We start from the raw sequence: 13192 nt of genomic DNA on the forward strand, positions 1-13192 counted from the left end.
TTGCTACAACTGCTTGTTTACAGCTTCCATTTATTCCATAGATTGTTTTCCATCCTTTGATATTCAGGGTTTTTTTTCTTTTTCTTTTTCTTTTTTTGCTTTCTTTCAGTTTCTTAAGACAGGGTTTCTCATGTAGTTTTGGTGCCTGTCCTGGATCTCACTCTGTAGACCAGGCTGGCCTTGAACTCATAGAGATCTGCCTGGCTCTGCCTCCCAAGTGCTGTGATTAAAGGCGTGGGCCACCACTGCCTGGTCATATTCAGTTTTTCCATGCCTATGCTAGGTGTGTTTCTTAGAGACATCATATAGTTGGTTTTCATTTCTTAAATCCAGGATATTAGTCTGCATCTTTTTAGTGGTGAATTGACACCATTTACATTTAAGGTTATTATGGGAGGAAATTCCAGTTTCCTTTCTTTTGCTATGATAATTTTTTCTGATCAAAAACAGCTAAAGGGAAAAATAAGGTCATCTTACATTCGTTATTGATAAAGTCAGAACAGGAATCATTCAGAACCTTCAACAGAAACCATGGATGAAAGCTGTTTTCTAGTTTGTTCACAGATCCATGCTGGGCTAACCTTCTTAGGCAGCCCAGGACCACCTTCTTGATAATGTTTTCTGGTGTGGATTTATTTGATTGAGCATTTGTAACACGAATCTTAAAGGGTCTTATTAACAAAAACAAACCTAGAGCCAGATATTGGGGTAAACACTGAAAGATTAGAGAAGCAGAACAAGCCACAGTTACCTCACCTCGCCAGTTCCTCAGCTGATCCCATTTCCTCAGACTGGAAGCCTCTGTGTCCTTATCCAAATGTGTCTCAGCTGAACTGCTGCTCAAAAGCCTAAAAGCTTAACCAGGCTCATCCAAGCTAGTTCCTGGTCTTCATGCCTTATATACCTTTCTGCTTCCTGCCATCACTTCCTGGGATTAAAGGCGTGAGTCACCATGCCTGGCTGTTTCCAGTGTGGCTTTAAACTCTCAGAGATCCAGATGGATCTCTGCCTCCCAAGTGACAGGATTAAAGGTGTGAGTGCCACCATTTTCTGGCCTCTATATCTAGTGGCTTTTCTGTTCTCTGACCCCAGATAAGTTTATTAGGGTACACAATATATTGGGGAACACAATACCACCACAAGCATTTATTTAATTTCAGATGTTTGTTTTTCTTTTTCAGTGCTTCCATTTCTTGCTGAATTTTTTCTTCGTATTTTGAACTCTCTCTTTCAGTTTGGTAACTTTTTCTTTCTATGGAAACTGTCTTGCTGAAGTCCTGAATATATTTCCTCGTTTTATGCATCTATTTGTTTGACTCTTTTGTATGATGATTTGTTCCTTTAAAATGTGAGACTCTAAGGCTGGAGAGATGGCTCAGTAGTTATGAGTGCTCACTGCTTCTCCAGAGGACAAGAATTTAGTTCACAGTCCCCACCACGGGGCTCACAACCAACTCTGACTCCAGTTCCAGGCTTCCAATCCCCGTTTGCCTCTGCAGTTACTGAACATACATGTGGTACACATATGTACATGCAGGTAAATCACTCATAAACATAAAATAAAAAATTAACACATCTTTTAAAAAGTAAGACAAATCTTTCTCACATATCTTGGCTCCCTCTGTCATTTATTTAGGTTCCCACTATACAGGAGTTGGGAGGTTGGGGATGAATCATGATTGTGTTTGTGTCATATTTTCTGTGGTTATTCATGATTTTTTTTTGCACATCTGTTGGAATGGATTTATCTTTCAGTTTTGATTTTTTCCATTCTTCTGACTCTGGATATTTTACTTCTTTTGTGAATCCTCCTAGTGGGATGTTTGCATGAAGTTCAGCTATGGGGATTGGTGAAATTTGGTGATGATTATGATGTGGGGGTCACTGACATGATCCTATCTTGGATCAAGGACCAAGGTGGTACTTCGTGCTGATCACCCTGATACCCTGATGGAGTCAAATTCATGGTCAAGTTGAACTCCACAAACCCTCTGGGAACATAAGTGCAGATGTGGGTCTCATTGAATTTCACTAAATGGCTGAGGGCTATAGTCAAAATCTCAAACCCAAGTTACCTTCTGGGACACTGAAATTGTAAATTCTTGGTCCTGCAGCGACCGCTGGGACATCAGGAATAAAAACGTGTTCGACACTGACCCTTTGGCCCCAAGTCTCTCAGATAACTGGTCCAAATGGAGCCTAATCCCTAGACCTGCACTGATACCCAGCTCCACTGGAGTCAGAGGTCTGATAGCTTCTTTTTTATCATGAAGTGCAATTTTTAAAGAATTTTAAAAGAATAAAAATAGCATTTTTATTTAAATGCAATGATGAAAATTTATGGCCAGTATTTTCATTATATCCAATAGTAAATAAGATTGTGAACAGATTACATGGTATAGTTGAAGATGGAATCCTCCAGTGATGCATGGCTACCCAAGGCACTGAAAGTAAGAGATGATTGAGTGTTTACACCCAAGGAGGACATTTATATCCCCTCTAAGACACAGAGAACATCAAGCAAGAGGAGATAGAAATAATGCAAGAGCAGAGACAGGAGATAGGAAGAATGCTGGGTATGACAGCCAATAAAATTCTAATTTTACAACAGATAGGGCTGCTCATAATGGCCTGCAATGGACCCACAGAAGACAGGGCCTATGAATATTTACGCAAGAAACAGAGAGGCTCACAGTGCTCTACCCCATCCTGATGAACTATGGCTACTGATGGATTCTAAGAGATGGATAGATGTTATCTTCAGTTGCATACCCCCACTGATGAGCCCACTGAATTCCAAAGGATAGCTTTATACCCATGGTCATAATGGATGACCCTGGTTAAACTCTGAGCCACAAAACAATAGGAAGATGAATGGGGAGATGGAAATTGTAGGAAGGATAGGAGATGGTAAAGGGGTTGAGAGCATGAGGGTGGCCATAATATATATATGAATCGTCAATGAACACAGTTAATGAAGGCTTTTTGTTGTTGCTTTTTAAAAAGATGTCTCACGTGTAATCTGAGACAGTTTTAGCAAATTAATTTATCTAGTTCTGTTTCCATATCATAGCAGCAGAACTGATTTCCTTTTACCTTCATCAAATCAATTGGTACTTGTGGTAGTTTGAATGGAATTGGCTCCCAATAAGCTCATAGGGAGTGGCACTGTTAGGCCTTGTTGGAGGAAGTGTGTCACTGTGGGGGTGAGCTTGGAGGTCTCCTATGCTCAAGTTATCCTTAGTTCAGACCACTTCCTATTGCCTGTAGGATCAAGATGTAGCTCCTTCTCCACTCTCAGACTCCTTCTCCAGCACCATGTCTGCTTGCATGCTGCCATGCCCCACCATGATGATGATGGACTAAACCTCTGAAGTGTAAGCTGGCCTGATTAAGGGTTTTCCTTTTAAGAGTTACGGTGGTCATGGTGTCTCTTCACAGCAATGGAAACCCTGAGACAGTACTCAAGACTGCACACCAGACTCCCTAAGTGACTTGTTCATGGCGTGTTCCCCTTCATCAGAGCCATCTGAACAGATGTGCTGAAACAACCTGTTTAAAGCTGCATCACCCTCCAGCTTCTTATTCTCTTCATCTTTGATCTTGCCAACCAATGTATTCCAGTTTCTGATATGATGAGGTGATGGATGCAGGTTCTTTATGAATGCTGTGAGCTGGGTTTTTGTTGTTGTTGTTGTTGGTTTGTTTTTGTTTGTCTCTTTGGTTTTTGTGGGCACCTCTCCTGGCCCCTCTGTCTTTTTCCATCTCACAGCCTACGGCTTTTCACTTTCATTTCAATTGTTGTTGAAAGCGCTTTAGACAAGCTCTGTTCTGGCCTGACAGGTTGAAGAAATCTCAATTTCAAACTCTAATCCTCCCCAGAAGGGAGCTTCACCAAAGCAGGCATCTCTTTTTCTGAAAATTCCACAGCTACATCATTCTTCTGATTCTTGATCAAATGTATAATGATTACATGAGATTCCATTTGATACCAGCCATACTTGATTTTTGACATACAGTTACCTCACAGATTCTGATCCATTCTAAGTATCTTGACACCTTTTAATCCAGATGTGAAATTTACATCTGCACTAATTTTTGTCCTTCTGCAAAACTTTCTAGAGCAGAAGCATAGTTGGTTTTTTTTCCCCACAGTATTTATGTGTCCCTTCCTCAGGGGAGGAGAAAAATTATTTGGACTAAATTCATGAGACTTCTTTACATCAGCAGTAGCATCGCAGTATTTCCCAAGAATTAGACAATAAGCTTTTTGACATTCATATTGTGTATCACCTGGATTCTGTTCTGAAGCCTTAATCAGTTCCTCTAACACTGTGGGGAGGTCCTAGTCGACTGGACACCTAAGGAGCTCTGGAGAATCCACTGAATTGTTAGAGGCTGGGCTGCTGTTACTGCCACCCCTAAGAGCTGCTGCATGATTCCACCTGAGTGGTTTCTGCCATTGTTAGTGGAAGACATATTTCATAGTTGAGGGTTTTGGGGGGGTTGTTTTATGTTTTTGGTTTTTGGATTTTGGGTTTTTTTGAGAATAGTTTCCATTGAAGATCAAGAAACATGCTTTAGTACCCAGGAGAGGTCAAAAGATAAAAACCCTGAGTTCATACACAAGTTAATTTTTAAGTTCTTTTGAAATGACTGAGTAATGCTTTTATTTATATTCTGTGAGCAATTTAACACTTTGGTAAAGATCGTGGTTTATGGGTAAAGTGTGCCTCTATCCAAATCCCAAGCCTACAGATTGCATCTCTGTTCCCTGGTTGCCTCACCTATAAAATCAAAAACTATAGTAACTCATATCGTTTATGAATGTTTTGAGGATTAAACAAATTTCTGCACATGGAGCTTTCAGACGAGTGACTGATAGATTGAAGAGCCAGATAAATGTTAGCCATTAGCCCTGAATTTTCCATTAACTATGTGTCTTGATAAGTAACCAGAATATTCTTTAAATTCTCGCAGTCTCTGACTTCTCATTTGTACAGTAATGTAATTTTATGTTTGCAAGTAGATTTTATCTTCAATGCCAACTTTGATTGATTAGTATTAAGTATCTAAATCATAGTACTCTTAAAAAAAAGCTGTGTCTGAGCTTAGCAAGGAAAAAATATAGCACCAAATATCTCTGCTACTAAGGATTCAGTAGGAATGACAACATGCACATATGAGCACACACATATACTGTTTTAATTATATTTTATATGTTACTCACATGATATGCATCCTTTGTCTTCACAGTTGGGTTTTGCTCCCTTTCAAAAATATTATCTTTTTCTTGTTCTGTAAAGAATGGCATTAAAACTATGGTGGGCATTGCATTGAATCTGTAGATTTATCCCAGTAGTCTAGGCATTTGCATCGTATTAACTCTGTCTATATATGAGCATGTGAGGTCTTTTCATCTTTTAGTGTCTTTTTCAACTTGTTTCTTCAATGTCTTAGTTTTGCTTTTAGAGGCTTTCCATATCCTTGGCTAGATTCATTCTCCACACATTTTTAGAGCTATTCTGAATGCTGCTGTTTGGCTGTCCAGTAAACCTCCAGAATCTGCCTGTCTCTGCCTCCACAGCACTGGAGTTAGAGAAGTGGACCACCGAATCCACCACCTCCATAGACACAGGGGATCCAAACAAAGGCATGGGAAGCCCTTTACCCATGGATCCATCTCCTAAGCTCTATAATACTTCCATTTTGTTTTGTTTTGTTGTGATTGAGACATTTCTCATTATGTAGATCAGGCTAACCTTGAAGGGTTTTTTATTATTATAATTTTTTAAAACAATTTTTAAATTTAAATATATTCGATCATATTCTTTCCCCTCCCCAAGTCCTACCAGATCCTCTCTCCCTCCCTACCCACCCAACTTTAAGTTCTTTCTCAAAACAAACAAACAAAAACCTAATACAACAACCCCCTAAACCAGGAAAACAATATAAGAAAAAACAGAAAAAAACTAACAAACTGTAGCCAAATAAAAGCACACAAAAAAACTGTGGGGTCCATTCATGAGGCCTGCCCTGGAGTGGTTGATGTACCCAGTGTCACTCTGTTGAAAACTGATTTTCCCTCTCCCAGGAGATATAAATAACAGTTCAGTTGTTAAACTTTACCCTAGTGGCTAGGATTTCTTTCTTCTTCCTTCCTTCCTTCCTTCCTTCCTTCCTTCCTTCCTTCCTTCCTTCCTTCCTTCCTTCCTTCCTTCCTTTCTTCCTTCCCTCCCTCCCTCCCTCCCTCCCTCCCTCCCTCCCTCCTTCCTTCCTTCCTCCCTCCCTCCCTTCCTCCCTCCCTTCCTTCCTTTCTTTCTTTCTTCCTTCTTCCTTTCTTCCTTCCTTCCTCCCTCCCTCCCTCCCTCCCTCCCTCCCTCCCTCCCTCTCTCTCTCTCTCTCTCTCTCTCTCTCTCTCTCTCTCTCTCTTTCTTTCTTTCTTTCTTTCTTTCTTTCTCCTTTTAAAATATAACCAAATAAAAAATATTTTTAAACTACCAAAATCCTCCTTCAAGTAAATACTTTTGCCCATGAAGACGCCTACTTTACAAAAGCAGTTTCTTCATTTCCCTTGCCCATATGATGTAATAACCCAATGCACTGTTACTCTTATTGTTCTAAGTACTTTTCTCTTAGATAAGATTAATAACAACAACTTGTTTAAAATGTTTTACATTGCTATGGATTTTAGTTTATTGATACAAGTTTAAACTTAATTTTGTTATACTGTATATATATTTCTACTCTTGTTAGAGGTATTATGTTTATGTAACTCATTTAAATTATAATAGACAATTAAAAAATACAGATTAATAATTAGTCTTCTATGACAGTCAAACTTGTATCCATGTTAGTTAAGTTTTCTAGGTATACATAGATATATTTCAGATAGATAGGTAATCTTCAAACATTCAAAGACCTACAGAATATGGCATTTAAAATGTTTTAAAAATTTAGACTTTTCTGGACAGTGAGACATGTCTGCTCCTGGCAGCACCAATTTACTTCAGAAAGGAGGATGGGCACTAAAGACACTCCATATGGAGTTTATCTTCTTCTTGACCAAAATAACCATTTGGGCAAGAAACTGTTCTTACCTGGACTGCTTTTAAAAAAAGTATCAACTGGACGTGCAGTACCCATAGAAAGGTGACCACTGAACTTTGCTTAGTAAAATCGTCCTTCAGTTTCCTGCTTCACAGATGAAACTGCCAGACATTCTACAGGACACAGAGAGAAGTGACTGAGAGACTCTAAGCCTGTGGGCTAAAGACAGAAGCCCAACTTTACAGAGGAACTTTGGGTAACTATCCAGGCTACCAGTGGTCTCTGTCTACTCTCACAAGACTCCCAAAAGTTGCTTGCATCCTTCTCCCATTTCTCAGGTAATATTATATCTTTCTGAGGTCTTTGATGTAGTTGAAGACTAGATAGTTAAAATTTCCTTAGGTATGATAAAAGGTAAGTTAGATATAAAACCTTAATCTCACAAATATAGGATAGATAGGATATCTTCTCTAATTTTGCCATATACAAATAGACTAGATATTATAAATAGACTAGATATTGTAACTATACTTTTTGCTTGATAATTGTTTTGTTATATGTAATTTTACTATGTTAAAGTTAAAACCTTCCTTTTTGATTAAAAAAAAATGGGAGGTAAGTGCTATGGATACAGCTCTGTATGCTGTGAATGTGTTGCTCTGATTTGGTTGATAAATAAAACGCTGATTGGCCAGTAGCTAGGCAGGAAGTATAGTATAGGCAGGACAAGCAAAAAAGAGATTTCTGGGAAGAGGAAGGCTGAGTCAGGAGTCACCAGCCAGACACAAAGAACACGAGATGTAAAAGTACTGGTAAGGACAAGCCACATGGCAATTTATAGATTAATAAAAATGGGCTAATTTAAGATATAAGAACTAGATAACAAGAAGCCTGCCACAGCCATACAGTTTATAAGTAATATAAGTCTCTGTGTGTTTACCTGGGTCTGAGTGGCTATGGCCTGGGCAGAACTGGAGAAAACTCCAGCTACAACCTTTGCCCATGAAGACACCTATTTTACAAAAACAGTTTCTTCATTTCACTTGTCCATATGATGTAATAACCCAATACACTGTTACTCTTATTGTTCTAAATACTTTTCTCTTAGATAAGATTAATAGAAAAGACCCTTTCTTGAACTTCATTTATTATTTATCCATTCATCTTCCTATCTTTATGTAGATTCAGTGTTTTGCCCTAACTGATTTTCCTTCTACCTGAGGAATTATCGTTAATATTACTTTAAATAATTAGAGTGGTTTACTTCTTTTTACTGGTACCCTGAATAATAAACACATGAATACATGTTTGTGGAAATAGCACAGAAATAGAATCAGGTTGAAAATTGTCGGCAGTAGTACCCTCTCTTTCACAGCCTGATGAACAAAATGTAGTTTTATATGTGTGTGTGTGTGTGTGTGTGTGTGTGTGTGTGTGTGTGTGTGTGTAATCCACCTGTAATTATTTAACCATTTTCATATATTGTGTTTTGTTAATTTTTTTAGTCTTCTTTTTGCACTCTGAGTTTCTGGGCAAGGACTTTATACTACTATGTCTTCAAATCCACCCACTCTTCCATTAGGCTCTCCTGCTGCTGCTGAGCCCACCACAAAGCATTCTTTATTTCTATCAGAGTGCTTAATTTCTATCACCTACTTTTACATCCTTCCATTTCCAAACTTTCTGCTTATATCATCTCTAAGTTCTTGCAAATTGCATTTTCAGCAGAGCCTTTGACATTCTTAGTCTTAGTAATTTTAAATTCTCTTTTTGGTGATTTCAAAATCTATACCATAACTGAATCTATTCGATTCTTGCTTTGGTCTTTTCAATAATATTTTTCTTCAAGAATCTTCTTGTAATTTTATTTTATTATGGAAAACTGGATTTGATGATTATTTGACTAATAAGAAATGAGGCAGCACTCAGAATAGTTCTAAAAACGTGTGGAGAATAAATCTAGCCAAAAATATGGAAAGCTTCTATAAGCAAAACTAAGATATTGAAGAAAAGAAGTCAGAGAAAACACTAAAACACTTAGTAGGGTATTTCTTGTTTATTCATCTAGGAATCTTAATATTTTCTGTGTCTGTTGGTGACATTGGCTATAGATTCCTCTCATACACTTGAGACTAATTGTCTTGGTCCTTCCAGTAATGACAGCTCAGTTAAAAACCTTTTCAGCCACCATCATGCCCATACCTCAGTTTGCTGGTGTGTAGGGGAAATGATTATTAGCATTATTATAAAACAGTGGTCTGACCATTTCATTTTTCCTATTTACATTATACATGTCTTCTAATATTTACAAAGTTTCTACAGGAATACAAATGCCCACTGTCTGCCTCCTACTCTCTTTGCTAATGTTATTCTAAAGTGTATCTTTAAATTATGGCTCATACTGCCTTGACTGTCCCCCACCTAGAAAAAAGACTAGAAGAGGCAGAGTGAGAGCTGGAGGATTGCTTAACGACATTGAAGTCAAGCTTTGGCAGTTCCTCCAGCGTAGATGTTGTTTATGTAGAGCTCTTCCACTCATGACCCCTTTGCACCCAACAAATTTTAACAGGACCCCAGTATGCAGTTCTATAAAATAGACATAAATAAAAACACTTGCTGGTAAAATCATTCAATATATTTAGTTAAAAATACTTAATGCAGCCGGGCGGTAGTGGTGCGTGCCTTTAATCCCAGCACTCGGGAGGCAGAGGCAGGCGGATCTCTGTGAGTTCGAGGCCAGCCTGGGCTACCAAGTGAGCTCCAGGAAAGGCGCAAAGCTACACAGAGAAACCCTGTCTCGAAAAACCAAAAAAAAAAAAAATACTTAATGCAATCCCTTGATATGTATATAACTTTATCATTTATTTAATGTTACAGCAGAGTTTCATATTAATAAGAGAGTTTCATTTACTTTTACAGAACGAATAAAATGTTGACTAAATATTTGCTACTCCCGAACATAGGGCATCTTTGAGGTTTTAACAAGCAAAACAATGTTTTGGTTTTATAGTTATCAAAAATGAGAATGTCACTTTGCATAAATATCTACTATAAAATAAACGTTTAGGATTAGAAATTGCTGGAAATTCTGTCTAATACTAAACCAAAATTCATTTATCATTGTTACAAAACTCAAGTCAGCAACTCAGACAGCAACTTATTTATGTTTCAATTTTCTCTGGGGTTGGGTTTCATGTGGCTCAGACTGACCTTGAACTCAGTTTGTAGCTAAGGGTTATCACAGTTACCTTAAACTTCTAACCCTCCAGACTAACCTGAGATTGTGGCTGTCCTACCGTGTCTGGTGTTATTCTGTGCTGAGAATCGAACCCAGGGCTTCATGCATGCTACGCAAACACTCTGCCCACTGGGCTACATCTCCAGCCCCTTCAAACAGAGATTATTTTTTAAATAGAACTTTCTGGAGCTGGGGAGATGACTCAGTCAGTCAAGTCCCTAATGCACAAGGGTGAGGACCCAAAAGTCCCTAGCACCCACATAAAAAGCCAGGTGTGGGAACCTGAGCATGTAATCCTGGCACTGGGAATCAGAGCTAGGCAGATTCTAGAGGCTTGCTCGGCAGCCAGGCTAGTACAAACCTAGCATGCATGTACACATATGAACACATCCACGTGTAACAGACACACACAAAAAATAAATGTTTCAGAACAATAAAACCTAAACTTTTTTTTTCAGTAATAAAAGATAATGGTAATTTTTATTAAAGCAAACAGAAAAGATTATATTTTAAGGATTTTTTATTTTAAATTATTTTTCATTTTACATACCAACCACAGTTTCCCCCCCATCCCCTCCTCCTGCACTCCCTCACCTTCTCCCCATCCCACCCCCCATCCACTCCTCAGAGATGGTAAGGCCTCCCATGGGGAGTCAACTAATCCTAGCATATCAAGTTGAGGCAGGACCAAGCCCTGCCCCCCTGTATCAAGGTTGAGTAATGTATCCCTCCCTTGGGAATGGGCTCCAAAAAGCCAGTTTAGTTGTGAACCAGGGATAAATCCTATTCCCACTGCCAGGGACCCAACAAACAGACCAAGCCACATGACTGTTGCCCACATTCAGAGGGCCTAATTCGGCCCCATGCAGGCTCCCCAGCTGTTAGTCCAGAGTCCATGAGCTCCCACCACCTTGGGTCAGCTGTCTCTGTGCATTTCCACATCATGAGCTTGACCCCCTTGCTTATATAATCCCTCCTCCCTCTCTTCATTTGGACTCCAGGAGCTCAGCCCAGTGCTTCCCTGTGTATCTCTGCATCTGCTTTCACAAGTCACTGGATGAAGGTTCTATGATGACAATTAGGGTAGTCACCAATATGATTACAGGGGAAGGCCAGTTCAGGAACCCTCTCTGCTATTGCTAAACATCACCCTTTACAATAGCCACAAGTAATATAAAATATCTTGGAGTAACTCTAACCAAACAAGTGAAAGACCTGAAGTGAAATGACATGAACTTTAAGTCCTTGAAGAAAAAAATTGAAAAAGATGTCAGAAAATGAAAAGATCTCCCATGCTCTTGGATAGGTAGGATCAACATAGTAAAAATAGGAATCTTACCAAAAGCAACCTAAACTCTTTAGATCAGTGGTTCTCAACCTTCCTAATGCTGCAACCCTATAACACAGTTCCTCATGTTGCGGTGACCCTCAGCCACAAAATTATTTTTGTTGCTACCTGTAATTTTGTTGTAACTATAATTTTGCTACTGTTATGAAGTGTAATGTAAATATCTGTATTTTCTGATGGTCTTAGGTGACCCCTGTGAACAGATCGTTCAACATCCAAGGATTCATGATCCATAGGTTGAGAAACACTGCTTTTGATATTTAAGGGATGAAAAATTATAGTAGTAAAATATTAACCATTTGTGTTTCCTGTAATTGATCTCTACATGTGAAAGCTGAAAACTTTACTTGTGCATGAAAACACTGAAGTTCAGTTTGTCTCCAGTCTGAGCTAAGATGGTTCAGGTTGGTTTGGGTAGCATTTGTTGTTACTGGGTGGTGGGAAGGGCTGGGCAGTACATGGTGTACATACTGTGTGTTTAGAATCAAGGCTACAGTGAAGCCATGTGATGCAATGTAGTCAAGTTCTGTCAGAAACACGTTGGATTCATTATGCATTTGATTTGAATTAATTTTTTTGTTATTGAGTATTCAGAAATGATTCCATTTCCCAAGCCCACATGTGGCCATGACCCACACTTTAAGAAACTGTGGTGTAAAAGATTCTGGGTATTTCCTCCCTTTCCTGCTTTCTATCAGAGTCATGAAAGCTCTTCCTAGGATCATTTTCTTCTAAATATGGTGGGTTCCTAGTGGAAATGAAAGGGCACATTTCCTAAGACTATGATTCTAAAAGTGTCTCCTTTAAGTGTGGCCTCCAGCAATTTTCCAAAACTACCATTAAGTGTTTCAGATTCCTGCTACATCTATCAAACTAAGCTGGTCTTAGCTTCCCTCTCTTTCTTTCTGTCCCTCCTTTCCTCCCTCCCTTCCTCCCTCCCTCCCTACTTGGTTGCAATTTTCGCTGCAATTTCTCATTTCTGATATGTCTATAAAGTCATTGGTTTTCATTGTAACCAGCTTTTTTTCTTGTTATAAAGACAGAGGTAATATGTTCATTTTATTTTTTACCTCTTCACATTTGAAACTCAGACTTCTAGTCCCAAGCAAATATTTCCTAATCGATTGTGGGGGTCGGGGAAGAAGCGACCTTACAGAGGATTCACATGTTTTGGATGTCTGCATAGCTCTGGGCAAGATAACCAGCATCATAGATGACCTACAGTATACTGGCAAGTTAACTAGAGTTTTTCTCTGACCACTGTAAGTAGAAGACGTTAACGAATGTCATTATTACATCTGGGTTTCTTTACTGAATTCACTAGAACTTCTGAGTCATCTTCCAGTGGCTTATTTGTTCTCACTGACAGACTCTTCTGATAAGCTAGGAATTGGGTAAGCATTGCATACACAATAAATAGCCCATTTAGTTTGCTTTTCACAAGTAATGACTTGGGCATGAATTGTCCTGTTTGGGCCATGAGAAAATGAGGTTTAGGACTCTTCTGGATAACTCCTTTATCATACAGAACAAAAATTTGAAAGTTCAGTAGAGGG

At 38.8% G+C, this 13192-nt stretch overlaps 1 pseudogene; it reads right to left on the reverse strand.

The window, feature by feature from the left end:
• Positions 1-3464: 3464 nt before the first annotated feature.
• Positions 3465-13192, reverse strand: part of LOC114694935 — a 31126-nt pseudogene continuing 21398 nt past the window's right edge.

Source organism: Peromyscus leucopus, chromosome 19, assembly GCF_004664715.2.
Source record: "Peromyscus leucopus breed LL Stock chromosome 19, UCI_PerLeu_2.1, whole genome shotgun sequence".
NCBI lineage: Eukaryota > Metazoa > Chordata > Mammalia > Rodentia > Cricetidae > Peromyscus > Peromyscus leucopus.